Source organism: Puma concolor, chromosome F2 (genome assembly GCF_028749965.1).
Source record: "Puma concolor isolate L17-30 chromosome F2, mPumCon1.1.hap2, whole genome shotgun sequence".
Taxonomy (NCBI): Eukaryota; Metazoa; Chordata; class Mammalia; order Carnivora; family Felidae; genus Puma; species Puma concolor.
Window position 1 is genome coordinate 25,033,935 of NC_141684.1, and position 19,577 is coordinate 25,053,511.

Below are 19,577 nucleotides of genomic sequence, written 5' to 3' on the forward strand. Positions count from 1 at the left end.
AGCACAGAGTCTGAAATTCTGCAGCTCAATACCTGGTGGTGCTCTGGTGGGAAGAGCAAATCCCCAGGAGCAGAGTGAGGTCTGTGTGGTCCTCGGGCCACATGGGGAGAGACAGTTCCCCTGCTGGGAGGATTGTGGTAGAGGCTGTGCAGCCACCCCACAAAGGTCCCAGCAGACCCCAGAGAATAGCCACATTCACTGGTGCTGGAACAAGGTTGTTAAGGGTGAAGCCTCATGCCAGATGTGTGTTGTGATTTTCCATAATTCCTGAAACGCTGTTGCTACACGATTGTGTGAACTTTTTCTGGGGTGGGCTGGCACCCAGCCACAGTCTCTGGGCATCGACAGCAGCACAGTCACACAAACGTTGCTGGGTGTGACCAGCACCCAGACATTGCTCAGTGAGAACCTCCCACAGAAGTTCTGAGCAGGTCAAAGCCACAGTCCTTCAGAAGTGAGGGGTTGGGAAACCAACAGCCACATCAGAGATAAAACTCAGGAGGGAGGTGCCTCCTGGCAAAATGATGGCTTGGTCACAGACAGTGTAAAGGCAGGGAGTGGATGGAAGCTGGAGACAAAGGATGAGTGTGCAATTGCTGATCGGGGAGAACAGAATTCTGATACTAGAGACTGGGTAGCTGGGGGAGGCCATTTTCACACCTCCCATGCATGTGCATACACACCAACAAGCACTACAAGAATCCACCCCAGTAAGCTAAGCAGCATTCCCATCTAGTGGAGAATGGAGCTATTACACTAAGCCTCACCAAACTGGGCCAGCTGGGCCAACACCACAAGTCTCTTTGCATGCTTAGTTTATGGACTATAAAGTGCTTCACAGTTTGACTTCTAGGGGAAAATGATGTAATTTCAATCGTATTTCAGTCTGTTCACTTGTCTATTAAATTTTCTTATTTTTTTCTTTTTCATTTCTTTTTCTTGAATATCAAAAGAGGAAAAAATTATTTTTATTTTCAATTTCTATAAAAATATTTTTCTTTTACTTTTTTCTAGTATATTTTTTACTTTTGTAAATTTTTCAAATTCTACTTTGTGTCCATCATTTCATTTTATTCTACTTCATTGTGTTCATTTTTCATATTTTCAAACATTTTCCTTTTTTTTCTCCCCCCCCCCCGCTTTTCTCTAATCTATCAAGCTCCTTTCAACAACTAGACCAAAGCAAATCTAGGATCTAGCATCATTTATTTGACTTGTGTGTGTTTGTGTGTTGCTTTTAAAGTTTTAATTTTAATTTTTTTAAATTTCTTCCTTTAAAATGACAAAATTAAGGAATTCACCACAAAAGAAAGAGCAGGAAGAAACTACAGTCAGGGACCTAATCAACACAGATACAAGCAAGATGTCTGAACCAGAATTTAGAATCACGACAAGAATACTGGCCAGGGTTGAAAAGAAGGAGAAGCTAGTCAGTATGAAATAGAAAATGTTGTAACTGAGCTGCAATCTTAAAAGAATGCCACGGCGGCAGGGATGGATGAGGCAGAGCAGTAAATCAGCAATATAGAGGACAAATTAATGGAGAATAATGGACAGGAAAAAAAAAAAGGAGACTAAGGCAAAAGAGTGCAGTTTAAGAATTAGAGAAATCAGTGACTCATTAAAAAGTAACAACATCAGAATCATAGGGGCCCCAGAAGATGAAAAGAGAAAAAGCGGTAGAAAGGTTACATGAGCAAATCATAGCAGAAAACTTTCCTAACGTGGGGAAAGACACAGGCATCAAAATCCAGGAAGCACAGAGGACTCCCAGTAGATTCAATAAAAATCAACAATCAACATGGCATATCATAGTCAAATTCACAAAATACTTAGGCAAGGAGAGAATCATGAAAGCAGCAAGGGAAAAAAGTCCTTAACCTACAAGGGAAGACAGATCAGGTTTCCAACAGACCTATCCACAGAAACTTGGCAGGACAGAAAGGAGTGGCAAGATATGTTCAATGTGCTGAATCAGAAAAACATGCGGCCAAGAATTGTTTCTCCAGCAAGCCTGTCATTCAAAACAGGAGAGAGTAAAAGTTTCCCAACAAACATATTTAAAGGAGTTCATGACCACTAAACCAGCCCTGCGAGAAATTTTAAGGGGGGACTCTGAGGGAGAAAAGACTAAAAGCAACATAGAAAGGACCAGAGAACACCCATAGAAACTCCAACTCTACAAGAAACATAATGGCAATAAATTCATATCTTTCAGTACTCACTCTAAACATCAATGGACTAAATGCTCCAATAAAAAGATATAGGGTAATAGAACGAATAAGAAAACCAGATCCATCTGTATGCTATTTACAAGAGACCCACTTTAGATCTAAAGACACCTTCAGACTGAAAGTAAGAGGATGGAGAACCATCTATCATACTAATGGTAGACCAAAGAAAGCTGGAGTAGCCATACTTATATCAGACAATCTAAACTTTAAAATAAGACTGTAACAAGAGATGAAGAAGGGCATTATATCATAATTAAGGGGTCTATCCATGAAGAAGACCTAACAATTGTAAACATTTATGCTCCATATGTGATAGCACCCAAATATATACATCAATAAATCACAAACATAAAGAAACTCATTGATAATAATACCATAATAGTAGGAGACTTCAACACCCCACTTACAACAATGGACAGATCATCTAAAAAGAAAATCAACAAGGAAGCAACGCTTTGAATGACACTGGACCAGATGGACTTAACAGATATATTCAGAATATTTCATCCTACAGCATTGGAATATACATTCTTCTCCAGTGTGCATGGAACGTTCTCCATAATAGATCACATACTGGGACACAAATCAGCCCTCAACAAGTACAAAACGATTGAGATCATATGTGCATATTTTCAGACCACAACGCTATGAAACTCGAAATCAATCACAAGAAAAAAATTTGTAAAGACTTGGAGACTAAAGATCATCCTACTAAAGAATGAATGGACTATCCACGAAGTTAAAGAGGAAATTAAAAAGTACATGAAAACCAACAAAAATGATAACACCACAGCCCAAAACCTCTGGGATGCAGTAAAGGTGGTCATAAGAGGGAAGCATATAGCAATCCAGGTCTTCCTAAAGAAGGAAGAAAGGTCTTAGATACACAACCTAACCTTACATCTTAAAGAAAGGGGAAAAGAACAACAAATAAAATCCAAAACCAGCAGAAGACAGGAAATAATAAAGATTAGAGCAGAATCCAATGCTATGGAAACCAAAAAAATGGTAGAACAGATCAATGAAACCAGAAGCTGGCTCTTTGAAAGAATTAACAGACTTGATAAACCATTAGCCAGTTTGATCAAAAAGAAAAAGGAAAGGGCCCAAATAAATAAAATCAAGAAAGAAAGAGGAGAGATCACAACCAATACAGCAGAAACAAAAATAATAATAAGAAAATATTATGAGCAATTATACACCAATAAAATTGAAACAGGAAGAAACTGAAACAGAAAGAAATAGAAAATTTGATTAGACCCATAACCAGTAAAGAAATTGAAATTCGTAATCAAAATTCTCCCAACAAACAAGAGTCCAGGGCCAGATGGCTTTCCAGGGAAATTCTACCAAACACTTAAGGTAAAGTTAACACCTATTCTCTTGAAGATGTTCCAAAAAAATAGAAATGGAAGGAAAACTTCCAAACTCTTTCTATGAAGCCTGCATTACCTTGATTCCAAAACAAAGACCCCACTAAAAAGGAGAAACATAGACCAATTTCCCTGATGAACATGGATGCAAAAATCTTCAACAAGATATTAGCCAACCATGTCCAACAATACATTAAAAAAATTATTCACCAGGACCAAGTGGGATTTATACCTGGGATGCAGGGCTTGTTCAATCTGCAAAACAATCAATGTGATTCATCACATCAATAAAAGAAAGGACAATAACCACATGATCCTCTCTATGGATTCAGAGAAAGCATTTGACAAAATACAGCATCCTTTCTTGATAAAAACCCTCAAGAAAGTAGGGATAGAAAGATCATACCTCGAGATCATAAAGGCATATATGAAAGACCCAACACTAATATAATCCCCAATGGGGAAAAACTGAGATCTTTCCCGCTAAGGTCAAGAATAAGACAGGGATGTCCACTCTCACCACTGTTATTCAACATAGTATTGGAAGTCTTAGCCTTTGCAATCAGACAACACAAAGAAATAAAAGGCATCCAAATCAGCCAGGAGCAGGTCAAACTTTCACTCTTCGTAGACGACATGATACTCTATACAAAAAACCCAAAAGATTCCACCAAAAAACTGCTTGAACTGATCCATGAATTCGGCAAAGTTGCAGGATATAAAAGCAATGCACAGAAATCAGTTGCATTCCTATACACCAGCAATGAAGCAACAGAAAGAGAAATCAAGGAATCAATCCCATTTACAACTGCACCAAAAACCATAAAATACCTAGGAATAAACCTAACCAAAGAGGTGAAAAGCCTATACACTGAAAACTATAGAAAGCGTATGAAAGAAATTGAAGAAGGCACCAAAAAAATGGAAAAAGTTTCCATGCTCCTGGATAGGAAGAACAAATATTGCTTAAATGTCAATACTACCCAAAGAAATCTACATATTCAATGCAATCCCTATCAAAATAACACCAGCATTCTTCACAGAGCTAGAAAAAACAATCCTAAAATTTTTATGGAACCACAAAAGACCCCAAATAGCCAAAGCGATCTTGAAAAAGAAAACCAAAGCAGGAGGCATCACAATCTCAGACTTCAAAGCTGTATTACAAAGCTAAAACCATCAAGACGGTATGGTACTGGCACAAAAACAGCCACTGAGATCAGTGAAACAGAATAGAAAACCCAGAAATGGACCCACAAACACATGGCCAACTAATCTTTGACAAAGCAGAAAAGAATATCCAATGGAATAAAGACAGTCTCCTCAGCAAGTGGTGCTGGGAAAACTGGACAGCGACATGCAGAAGAATGAACCTGGACCACTTACTTACACCGTACACAAAAATAAACTCAAAATGGATGAAAGACCTAAATGTAAGTCAGGAAGCCATCAAATCCTCAAGGAGAAAGCAGGCAAAAACCTCTTTGACCTTGGATGCAGCATATCTCCAGAGGCACGTCTCCAGAAGCAAGGGAAACTTGTCTCCAGAGGCAAGGGAACACGTCTCCAGAGGCAAGGGAAACAAAAGCAAAACGTCTCCAGACGTCTCCGGAGGCAAGGGAAATGTCTCAACACGTCTCCAGAGGCAAGGGAAACAAAAGCAAAAATGAACTATTGGGACCTCATCAAAATAAAAAGCTTCTGCATAGTGAAGGACACAATCAGCAAAACTAAAAGGCAACTGACAGAATGGGAGATTATATTTGCAAACGACATATCAGATAAAGGGTTAGTATCCAAAATCTATAAAGAACTTATCAAACTCAACACCCAAAAAACAAATAATCCAGTGAAGAAATGGGCAAAAGACATGAATAGACACTTCTCCAAAGAAGACATCCAGATGGCCAACTGACACATGAAAAAATGCTCAACATCACTCATCATCAGGGAAATACAAATCAAAACCACATGAGATACCACCTTACACCTGTCAGAATGGCTAACATTAACAACTCAGGCAACAACAGATATTGGCGAGGATGCGGAGAAAGAGGATCTCTTTTGCACTGCTGGTGGGAATGCAAACTGGTGCAGCCACTGTGGAAAACAGTATGGAGGTTCCTCAAAAAATTAAAAATAGAACTACCCTATGACCCAACAATCCCACTACTAGATATCTATAAGGGATACAGGTATGCTGTTTCGAAGGGACACATGCACCCCAATGTGTATAGCAGCACTAGAAACAATAGCCAAAGTATGGAAAGAGCCCAAATGTCCATCGATGGATGAATGGATAAAGAAGAGGTGGTATATATATATATATATATATATATATATATATATATATATAATGAAATATTACTCGGCAATCAAAAAGAATGAAATCTTGCCATTTGCAACTACTTGGATGGAACTAGAGGGTATTAAGCTAAGCAAAATTAGTCAGAGAAAAATATCATATGACTTCACTCATATGAGGACTTAAAGATACAAAACCGGAGAACATAAGGGAAGGGAAACAAAAATAATATAAAAACAGGGAGTGGGACAAACATAAGAGACTCTTAAATATCGAGAACAAACAGAGGGTTACTGCAGGGGTTTGGGGAGGGGGGACGGGCTAAATGGGTAGGGGCATTAAGGAATCTACTCCTGAAATCATTGTTACGCTCTATTCTAACTAACTTGGATATAAATTAAAAAAAATAAATTCAAACAAAAGAATATTTTAGGCCATTATGGAGGCCACAAAACTTTTGGATACTATTTTAAGTTCCAGCTATTGGAAAACATATAAGGTAGAGGCATTGTCTTATTTACATTTTAACAATATAATCTCTTTTTGGCAGACATAGAAATAATCATTTGTAGGGAGGCAAGAGACTAAAAAGCTTTTTAAAGAATACAAGTACAGGGGGATATTGGCTAGATAGTGGCAGTAAACATGGAAATGTGGAAAGTGGATAGATGAATTTAATCATTTTTTGGCTAACTCTTGCTCATTCAATATTCAATTCTGGATCATCATTTTCCTTGAAATTTACTCTAATCTTTCTCTACCAACCCACCTCAACCCAGGAAAACTTAAGAATTCCTCTGCTGGCTTAGGAATTCGTACATAAGTCTGTAATTTATTTACAATGTTATGTTAAAATTATCTATGTGTGTATATACACAATAAATCTTATGGTCACGAAGAGTAGGAATTTGGTCCTACCTAAATTTGTATCCCTAGGGTCAAGAAAAATTTAGTAACTGAAAAAAATCTATATGCTTTTAAAATGCTTAAATAGTTTAATAATAGCTGCAATTTATATTTTAATGTATAATTAATATATATCACAAATGAATCTTTTACATATATAAAGGACTTCGACTCAAGTCATGATCTCATGGCTCATGAATTCAAGCCACGTGTTGGGCTCTGTGCTGACACCTTAGAGCCTAGAGCCTGCTTTGGATTCTGTGTCTCCCTCTCTCTGCTCCTCCCCCATCCATGCTCTGTGTCTCTCAAAAATGAATGTCAAAAAAAATTTAAAAAAATCAAGTAATCAGGAGACACATTTCTTTATGTAATTCTTAATTATTTCTAAAATTATTGCCAATAATCAATGCCAATCAGAAACAATTACTTTACAAAGTTACTTTGGAACATTGATATTGTGCTGTTTTCAAGAGATAACATTCCATCTTCTGTATCATGGTGTATTTATTATTACTTGAAATTTAGCCATGAAAAAATAACTGAAGTCAGATAAAATGGCATTTATTTTATAATAGCATGGTTTAGGCCAGTGAACATATGCAATAAATTGGTAACTCTGAAAATAAATTTAACACCAATCGAAGGGAAAGACAACTATGAAGTGTACTGTTTTTGTGGTATAAAACAACTAAGTCTTTAGTCAAAAATGAGATTCAATACCTTCTTTCAGTCTATTTAGTCCTAGTCTGCCTTGAGGCAAAATAATGGATCAAAGGAACTCTCAAAGTCTTCCCAAGTCTATAATCTACCAGAAAATAGTGCAACAGTTTCCTAAGGCACAACTACAAGCATAAAAATACCAAGTTGAAAACACACAAATAAAATGTTGAATTGAGAGGATGTAAAAAACAGGTGAATATTTTGGTGAGAAGCCACTTTAAAAAATTATTCATTTACTTCTGTATTTTTTCATAGACTTGTTGAACATTTCTATGTGCTATATCCTGGGCCATAAAAATGAATAAGACCTAGATACTTCTAGTTAAACCCATGTGCTGTACATAGAACAAATGAAAATATATGTCTGCAGTTCTTTTATATTTCTCCTATCCATTATTTAGGAATTTAATCTCACTCAACTTCTGCACACAAATCTAGGACCCATGCTAACATTAGATAGGGGAGATTCACTTGTGAGCCACAAAACAAGACAAGCTTGCATTTGATCACACTGTTTTTCTTCTACCCAAGAGTCTATACTCTTGACCTTGTTCTAGAATACCTGATTCTAGATCGTTATCACCATGTCTGAGACTCTGCTACCCATTGTCATATCACTACTTCTAAGTCATCTTTGTGTGAATATACATACTTGATGCACATTCATGAACTTGGCCCTACATTAGACCTGTTGGGTTTTCATGAATAGTTTTCCTATATCTCTAGATTTCCTTATGCCTCAATTCTGACTATATCTATTTCCTATGGTAATACTTATGAAATGTACAGTAACTGTTTGAAATCTGTTCAATCACCACAGATAGAATTCTTCCAAGGGCTTTTGCATCAACAGAACAAATTTAACAATGAAACAGAAACAAAACAAAACAAAACAAAAAATTCTATAGAGATTTAAAGCAATGTAGGAGAATATTCTAGATAGCAGTCTAGCTCTTGATAGTACAGATGGTGAAATAAATAACCATCTCCAATATGCTAATTATTCCTATTTAAGGTCTTGTCCCATGCAGTACTGAGAACATATTTATATATTATTTGTAATTTGCTTATGATAACAACCACTTATTCATTACATTGCTCAAATGGATCAGATACTCCCTGAGATTATGATGGGAAGGGCATGAAGATTAAGAAGGCATGAGAGCTGCTCCTCAGGGTCATTTGAGAGATTAGAGGCATAAACAAATAAGCAAATAAATATACAAATTGATGCAGACAATACTCAAGATCTATGCAAATGTATTTGAAGTCATAGAAGAAATTTTTAAAGGAGACTGGAGTTGCATTGTACCAGTGACAACTGAGCTGAAGACTAATACGCTGGGTGGATAGAAAGATAAAGGGCATCCCAGGAACATTAATCAGAAAGTTCAAAAGCATAAATACATGAACAATCATGAAAGGGTTATATTTTAGAACTGTTAGAGATGTGAGAGGTTTATAGAGAAAATAGGGATTGAACATAAAACTCTAGAGAACACTAATTTAGGGCTTAGGAAGAGAAGAGAAAAGAAAAGCATTTTGAGAATAAGAGGTGAGATAGAGGAGAGTGATATAGACATGCAAGGAAAAAATAAGGATATATATATATTTTTTGGGAGAACAGCTATTTAAATTTTTTTTTCACTTCTTTCTCTGGGAAGAGAAGGAAAAACCAGTAGTCCAGAAGACAAGCCAGAATAATTTCAGTCAGATATTTATCAAAAGAGGCCTCTCGCTTAACCACTGAGGCATTGGATCCTGTCTGTGCCTCTGGTACTCTACAGAGCATTGCCCGTTTCCTTTGTGCAAATGGATGTTAACTAACAGACTCCACACTTTGAATGCTTATACTCATGCTGTTTCTGCCACCTTTTCTACACTTATTTACTTTGTAGGTACCTTGAAGACTTCATCTTTCATGTAAAGCATTTAGCTGAATACCTGTTACCTAGTAGGTGCTCAATTGTAATTTGTCCTTGTCTGTGTATTACAATAAAGGAATAATGATTCCCTTGCTATTTATTATTATTGTTATTGTTATTGATTTGAACTTTCTATTTCCATAAGAGATTATCAATTCTTTAAGCATTCAAAATTCCTTTTCGGAACCATCTTCTATACATCGAAGTACATTAATATAAACTAGCTGCCCTGAAAGAACAGTCACCATAACTGCAGCAGCCCCAATACCTAGTAACTTGTTAAAAATGGAAATTCAGAAGCCCCACTACACACTTGCTGAATAAGAACCTTTGGCAGTAAAGTCTAGCAATCTGAGTCTCAACAAGCCCTGATGGAGTCAAAGATTTAATATCCACAGAATAAAGTTATCCATCCCTCCTGGCACACTAAGTACAATCATTAACCAATCAGGGTATCAGAAGGAGAACATTGACTTATACCAGAGCAATAGGTGTACTTTGATTGGGTGGAAATAGTATAGACTTTGGAGTCATAATTCAAGTCCCAAATTGGCCAATGTTAGATCTATTGCCCTTGACATTTACTCCAGTTCTCTCTTGGGATGTCCTATCCATCTCTCAGTGATATTGAAATAATTGGGTCAATAAAATGTAGAATTTCTGACACACAATGGCCATTTGATAAATACTATTTTACTCCATATCAGAATCATCTTCATTGAGTTGTAATGGGAACCCTATGGGAACCATTTCAGTATCTATTTCACAACTGTTGCTGAGGACACTGTCTGTTATGTCATTCAAGGTCCCCAATATAAAATTTTATATGAATAATATTCTTAAACATTTGGATATGTAAAAAGATAGAAAGCTAACAATAAACCTTTGTTTAGAATATGTGCTAGAGTGTTTCTTCAAAATAGAATTCATAAGTATATAAAATATTATGGATTACATAAACAAATTAGAACAGATTCAATAGAAAAATAAAATTAAAACATGATGTAACTATAGGTAAAATTACAAATTTAAAACAACTTTTACATAAAGATAATCCTATCTATATAAGCACTAACAATTTAATACTTAAATTTTATTTTTTATTATTAATTCTACAAAATTTCATTACCCAGGCAAATAAGTACCAAATATCATTTTTCAAAGTTTTAATAAAGGAGAGCATAACAGAGAAAGATGCATATACATACTAAGCATAATTTCCTAAGCATTATGAGAGAGCTAAAAAGCACATTACAATAATAGATTTGACATTTCATTTTAAGATGAAGGGACTTAGGCTCAAAAGGCTTAATCTCTTGATTGAGGTCAATTATTTAGTGTCAGAACATAGCCTGGAAATGAAACTTCCGGTTTTGCTCAAGCAAACCGAAGTTTTCTTTGTTAGTTAGAATGAAACCTAAAATAGAAATCCCCAAAGCTATATCTGTTGATTTATGATAAATGAAAATTTCAAAAAGGCAATTCATCAATTTTATAAATTCTCTGCTTAAAAAATAAATCGTAAGAGTGATTTACAGGATGGGGCACCTAGGTGGCTCACTCAGTTAAGCATCTGACCTTTGATTTCAGCTCAGGTCATGATCCCACAGTTGGTGGGATTCAGCCCACATGGGACTCTGTGCTGACAGCTTGGAGCCTGCTTAGGATTCTCTCCTTCACCTTCTCTCTCTGCCCCTCCCCTGCTCGTGCACACACACATGCATACTCTCTCTCTCTCCCTCAAAATAAATAATAATTAAACAATATTTTTTTTAAGAAACAGTGAGATACAGCAAGTTGAAATTCCACAACTATGAACTCATCTTCCATGGCACTTGAATGTTAATTTGGGGAATAAGAGCCTTCTTTTACTTTTTCCTTTTCCTTTTCCTTTTCCTTCCTTCCTTCCTTTTCTTCATTTCTTTTCTTTGATTCTTGTCCCTCCAACTTTGTTGAGGTATCATTCACAAATTTAAAAAATTATATATATTTATGCCATACATGATTTTTAAGGTGTACAAAATTATGATTTAATATACATATGTATTGTAAAATGACTATCATAATCAAGTTAATCAATGCATCTATCACCTCATGTAGTTACAATGTGTGTGTGTGTGTGTGTGCGCACGATAAGAACATTTTTGATCAATTCTTAGCAAATTTCATGTATACAATATAGTATACAATATAGTATTTTAATCACCATGCTATATGTTAGGTCCCTCAAATATATTCATTTTGTAACTGAAACTGCTCCCTTTCAGCCACCATCTCTTCATTTACACCACCCACTAACCACCTGAGCAAAACCATTCTACTCTCTGGTTCTATGAGTTTGGCTGTTTTAGATTCCACAAAGAACTATGATTGTACAGGATTTGTCTTTTACATAATGGAATATATCCAGACATAAAAAGAAGGAAATCTTGCCATTGGCTACAACATGGATGACACTGGGAGACATTGTTCTGAATGAAAATGAACTTCTTTCTCCCGCTGGCCAGGATTTGTGGATTCAAATTCTGGTACGATGTCATTTCTGCTTCCCTCACCTCCTTTGTCCCTACTTACAATTCTTAAAATGTCTCTTTCTTTAAACCTGTAGTTTTTCAGGCAATGGTTTTATATAAACTGTTTCTCCTTTAATCCTTATCATAAGTGTATCTCCTCAGAAGAAATAAAAGCTCTCTATGTTATACATTAGTAACATCACACACACACACATACACACACACACACACACACACACAAACACATGCACACTATGACATTTCCTTGAACCACAGTTTCTGCTTCAATCTGTTCATGATCCTAATTCTCTGCTCTTGTTATAGAATTTTAGGCCCAAATAGGAAGTTCTGACCTATACTAATTTATATCATTTAATCAGACATAAAATCCAGGTTTTCTCATTTGTAGGCTAATATCTTTTCCCCCTGTGACACCCTAAATCTCAGTAAAAATGGGCTTGAGATTCAAAATTTAGGTAGTTTTCCAGTTGAATTTAGCATGTATATATGTCATTGGTACCACACTTACTATTTATTATTTATGAGATCACGTTTCTCTAAACAGAGAAGTGAATCATTACACAATGCCATCGATCAGAAGATGGCAGTTTTATTTGAAACTTGCTTCTCTATGAATTCTCCACAGCATTTCCTATGTCATGCATTTTTAATCATTACATGTTTATATTAATATCTTTTATACAGCAAAAAGCACATGACATCAGCCTGGAGATCAGTAAAAATTGATATTAATAAAATGAAAATAAAAATGGAAAAATCACCCCAAATATTGCTCATTTATTCATCATTTATGAATATTTATTGAACACCAAAAATATGTATTGAATACCTATAAAAAGCATTTTTCAAGATGTCACGAGTATAAAAGAGTAGTGTCATCTGACTTTACCTAATTCATAATAAATAAGAAAACTGACAGGTAAACACATATGTATAACAGAGAGAGTAAAAGTGTTTAAAAAATCTAGAAAAAATGCAATTTAAGTGCTCACTGGTAGACAGAATATTTGATTACCAAACCATCATATGTACATAATGGACTATTCTACACCCATGAAAATCAGAGACATTAAACTACACACAATAGCACTTATAAAACTTTGTAGCATAATACACAGAAGTAAGAACATGATGAGGCAAAATTAGAATAATGTTTACTAAGAGAGAAATGCAAGGAGATGGTGAAAGTGAGCACACAGGCATATACAAATTATTGGTATATTCTGCTTTGGGGTGCATAGGTATTGTAAAATAAAATACGATAAAAATAAATAAAATGAAATAAAATAAAATAAGATGAAGTAAATCCTTTACGGAAAATGAGGACATATTTCAGGAAGAAAGGATTAAAAATTTTTTTTTAATGTTTACTTTATTTTTGAGAGAGAGTCAGAGTGTGAGGGGGGGAGAGGCAGAGAGGGAGGGGAGACAGAATCCAAAGCTCCAGGCTCTGAGCTGTCATAACAGTGCCTGATGTGGGACTCGAACTGAGCTGTGAGATCATTGCCTGAGCCAAAGTGGGACGTTTAGCTGACTGAGCCACCCAGGCACCCCTGAAAGAAAGGATTTTAATTAAGTCAATTCTATGCCCCAGTAGGCCTTAAAATGCAATTTTAAAAACTATCATGCAGGTTTTTTTGTAAGTTAGATGTGGGGTGATGTTTTTAGTGATTTATGTTGTACCAATATGTCTTGATTGCACAATATTCTGATGGATACCTGCTATAATAATTAGGAAAAGGCTGATTATTTCAATTAAAATATTCCCTTTAATATTGACATGGAATCTTAATTCCATCTGAAGTCAACTTTTGCCAAAGTGCTTTAGAAAGATAAAATACTCAGTGTACCATATTAATTTTATATCAGTGTTGGGAATTACCAACCTTAAAAGAGTAAACTGAACAAAGTGCTTCAAAATCTAATTATCATTTATTAAGTTTCAATGATAAAGTCTGAGATTTTATTTAGAGCCATATTGGATCAAGTGGAAACATAGACTCTAACAAAATTTTCCAAACCTGCCACATAGGTTAATTTTTTTACTAAACCTTGATTCATTAACATAAATATTTACACAGTTGTCCTCTTGGCTCAGCTTTTAAAACAAGTTAGTAGAAATTTTTATGTTGATATGGAGGTGCTCAGCTGACATTTATCAACTCCCATCCTGTATCTCTTCCATATAATGAGCTTGTAAAACAGCTCTAGGGAAAATCATGCATAAAAGTGATGCCAGGAAGATATTACCCCTTTTTTAATTTTACCCTGGAGTCAGGTCAGAAGAGTATAAATTATTCTGGTTGTAAAGTTTGGCTGAATATATTTGGAGAGAGTATATTAAAGAAGACTCAGAAATGGTCTAATAGAGCATAGTCAATACTTTGGAGTCAGATGGACCTTGGTTAAAACGCAGGCATTACCTATTATTGGCTATATGCCTTTAGAAGTATTACTTAATCACTTTAAGTCTGTCTGTGCTTCTGTCAAATGGAATATTAATCATATCCACCATTTAAGATTTTTGAAAGATCAGTATATGTACCATAAAGCGTTTATATGAATAGGCAAGAGAAAACAATTAATAAATATTTTTTTTAATCAAAACCAACTGACTATATCTGTCACTGAGTGTGTGGGGAAGAAACATTGTACTATTTATTATGCATACCATAGAAGGCAATAGTAGTCTTTTTTGTTACTGCTGATAATTAAATCTAAGCAAGATTTTCCAATAACTTCAAGATAATTAACTTCTTTTCAGTTTCTAAAAGTCTAGTAAAATCTGATATCTATCCTGTACCTGTTTTAAATCCTTTCTCCCTTCAAGTTCAGGCTAGCTCAGGCTCCAAAGGCTGCAAGGGATACATATAAAATGGGTGTGTTTTTTCATTATATTTTTGGGGGTTTGTCATTTACCCTCATTCCCTGAGCTGTCAAAGAATGGACGGATTTGCAAGAGGAGAAAAGAAAAAAAATCTTCATCTTGCAACAAATCAGTAGTTCTTTCTTGGCAGTCACCCTCAACTATGGTAGCTCTCTAAATGCAGCCTTTTTCCTTGCCCCCAAAAAACTTTTGTGGGTTATTATGCAACCCATTCTCTTTCTTCGTCATGCAATTGGTTATTTTTACTGCTGACTACTTACTCCTTCCTTCTACCCTGTAGGTATCTCACCAACCACTCTACATGAACTTTCATTTTACTGTCACTTCTGCCTCCTTTATACCCTTAGATGAAAGCCTTTTTTCAAAATAACTTGATTGAATATTCAATCTTGGTATTCATCTGCTACCAACAGGAGTGAGATCTTTGTTATGCCATTTGTGGTGGTGCACTTCCATTCTTGCCTTTTACCTTACTGAAATCAGGGATAGGTCTAGACAGCCCTTGGTCTTTAGACTTTTTAAAAGAGGAGAAAGAACCAGTTCACATGACACAGCCAAATCCAAGGAAACCAATGTCAAACTGGTTCAAATTTCTCTGAAGCCCACCTTAGTTATTTAGGAGCATGGATGAAGATGTTTTCTTTCCCCTCACAACTATGCATTGATGTGGACTGTATACTGTTGATTCTCTCTATGAAATCCCCACTATTGTCATCTCCTGATCAGTCTCCTTGACTTTTCTTATAAACTCTAAAAGGGGGATGAGCTAAGAATCACACAATAAGTTTCATAATTTCTTAGGTTGTCTTTTGCAAATGATCTTGAACCTATTATTTATGGTCAAAAGTCCAGAAAATTAAAAGTCATATTTAATATCCCATTGGATTCTTGTTCAGGGGAAATTAAATGACTTAATAAAATCATACTACCAATAAGTAGCCGAAACACAACCTGACTACAGATCTTTCAATAGAATGAATCCTTAAATGCAAAAGATATATAGATTGATCTATCTATCATCTCTATCTCTATCTATATATCAATATATCTATATCTCTATTCACATGAAAGCTTAACTATACAATAATGCCTCATGCAGAATGTGTAATGGCAAGTATTCATGCAATTCCTCTGTGCTTCTCTTAGCTGTAAGATTTTTTAATAATTGGATTTATAATTTTGTGTTATAAAAATCAGATTTCCACTGACATATTCATTTTGGCTCACTTTCCAAATATATTAAGTCATATATATAAAATCTTTTCTCTCCTGTATTTGCAATAAAAAATAATAAAAGAAGAAGCACTTTAATGAATTTGCTCTCTATTCAGTAAAAAGAAACACAAATAAAAGCAAGATTGGGTTGGCTTTTCTTCAGGTCACTGCAGTATAACGTATGGGTACTCTAGAAGAAATAAAATCACAGTAAATCCTACTATAGATAATACTGATTTATTTTTAGATGATACATTTTTTTCCCTAAGGGAATGATCTCATATGCTCTACTTACACTTCCCTACCTCCTAAGGAAGTTTGAACACTAGCATTGTTGTCACAAGTTGCTAGTTATTACCGATCTATTTCATATGATTTAGTTAGAAAACATATGTAATGAAACAACAATGATGATTGGAAAATAAAGCACACCGTTATGTCCTACACTATCTAGTTTGATATCAGAATCAGTTGTACACATACTAACATACAACAAAAGTAAAGGTTTTAGTAAACATGTACTCTAATTGTTGATTTCGTTGACTTATTGAAAAAGTCCTGGTTGTTTACCTGAGTTTCCCAGATTAATTGAAAATAGAACAACCAATTCAAAGCAGACTAGACTTATTTAGTAACTTCCTATGCATGGAATCTTACTTTATCTGTGTGTGTCCCATGATGTATGTATCACTTAATCATTATTCTATGACAACAGAAGAAACTCATTTATTTTATTCTTTTATTTGATTCTATTCTTATATTCCATATTAGTATTGCTAATTGAGTAAGTTCAATTTATCTCTTTAGATATGGAGTCCCTAACATTATCATCATATATTTATTCTTGCATTAGCCAACTGATGGATAAAATTAGGCTATACAGATAGGCTGTCTTCACTGTCAGAGAACTAATAACTATCTTGGGGAAACTTGTGACTTCTGTTTCTTGATCATGCAGTTGATGATTCTCACAATGCACTCCTATCTCTTCATCATTTGTATATTCACAAATTTCAAAATTTCAATAATACAATATTGGAAAGAAATGAATCTTTGATTTTTCCTCAATTTTGATTATTGTCCAAATGGCATTTATATTTAAAAATAAATCCTAAGATGTATGAAAAGTTCAACTATTTGTATATTTTGAATAGAAAAATACAAAAACAACAACAAAGATAGATCCCTGATGAGTTTTAGTAAGAATACTTAAAGGAGATTACAGAAATGCATATTATACCTAGTAAATATTTGAGTTAGTCAGAATGGCAAAGAAATTAAATATATACATACATAAATATATATGCACACACACACACATGTAATATTTTAGAACCTGGCTTCTAAAGAAGATACAATTACCTCTTTCCCTTTGGGACACTACCCCAAGTAATACAATGAGCTTAATTTTACTTGTTGGCATACTTGTGTTCCCTCTGGGCTATAAGCTATTTTACCTTTGCATTTCCAACATCTAGCACAGTTCACAGTTTAATAAATATAATTATTACTTATATATATGTTTATATATAAATATATTTCTTATTTTAAATAAAATATAGTTAAACATGTTTATATTTATATATTTTAAAAATTTTCAAGTATAATTATTATATTGAAGTATTTACTAATTAATTTCAAACAAAAGTAAAAACATTAAGTTTATTTCTCCCCTACATGTTGGATATCAACTTTAAAATTTCAAAAATCTGTTTCTCTTTATATATTTTATAGCATAGTGACTGATGCATTTAAAGGCTTAATATGTATTTTGATGTTGTTTTACTACTAAATTAAAGAGTGTCAAAAGTTCTACGATTTCCTTGAAAATTGCATTCTGTACCAATCCTTGCTAGTTTTCTACCTACTCTCTGTTTAGTGGCAGGGGGGAAGAATACAGGTGAATTTATTGTTTTATTTTTCTTAAATTTATTTTCTTATTAGCCCACTAAACAAACAAGCAAAAAGGATAATTTGCACGAGGCTGCATGGTGTATCAAAAGAGGCCCTTCCAAACGTGAATTGCTGAAATCATTTCTCTTGCATACACCAGAAGCCTAAATTTTGAGTTAATTAGAAATGAACTCAAACAGAAAATAATGTAATACAAAGTCTAGCTTCCTCATTTTTTTCTGTGCTATAAAAGATCTTCCTGTCTGAAATTATCATAATTTGTTTGAAACTTTTTAATGTTTTCATTCTTCACCCTTAATTGGGTTTCTTAGTCTCCTCTATATAACCTTGCCTTTGCGTCTAAATTTAGGTAAACAAAGGCAAAGGGTGAGAATGTGTATTTTCTATTATTTGTTATCCAAAATTTAGAAATTAAGATTTTTTTTTTACTTTGGATAGGAGGAAGGTATGAAATATTTCAGGTATTAGTAGATAAGATCAGCCCAATTAGAATTTGAAAATGCAGCAACCAGCTGAATGGCCTGAAAAGGTGTTTTCCTTCCAGTCCTTTTATCTACCAGTGGGTAGTTAAGAGGCTGTTTTCACATAGGGATACAACTCTTGAGAGTTAACTGGTTAAATTATTATAATTCAGAAATTGTGTAATTTTATAAAATTATCCAAATCAACTTGGGAATGAGACATAGTTTCACTTCTCTATTATTGATTTGAACACCATACAGTTAATAATCTGCCAGGTGACGACTGTCTTTTGATTGTATCCTTCTATTCTTTACCCTAAGGACCATGATTGCAAAAGAGAATGTGTCCTGGTTAGTTGTTTCAATCTCTATAGCACAGAGTAGCTGTAAGTTTAGAGTTAATAGACAATACTTGCCACCATGTCTGTGTATACTAGACCCTCGAGAACTGTTAGGTAGAATTACCCCTATTATTTTCACTCCCAAGATCTAACTGACTGGTTGTAGACAAACATAATACTATATAAATTCACTCATAAATAAGAAGTTCTTGAAATAGTCTCCGGTTTACACCTGACTCTTAAAATGGTTATATGTGAAATAAATTTTAAAATAATTAAGTTCAACAAATATAAGATAGACTATAATATTAAATTAGAACTCTCAAGATAGACTATAATATTTAATTGCAGTGTAGATTTTAGTTATGGAAATTTTAAGAGATTTGTAATATACTTTAGGGAAGTTTCTTTCTAAATATTCTGATACTTTTATGGATGACTTAATTCTTTTGGTTTATATAATAAGCCTTACTGCTACTTCTTCTTGAGAAGTAGTTTAAGTGCCGTGGCTCTTGCACACTGGAAAATTTCATATGCAATATTATTTTATTATTTAATTTTACACCCAAAGCCATATGTCTCCAGCACAATCTTTTTTCTATCATTATTTATTACTAAACACATTTTTGAACATTATTGTATTTTCTCTCCCATATTTAAATTAAACTAAACAATAGTAGATATTTTAAATTTTAATATTTTGTTTGCATTTCCATATCCTCTTACTATATTCATTATCCATTCTCATATGTATCACTTGTA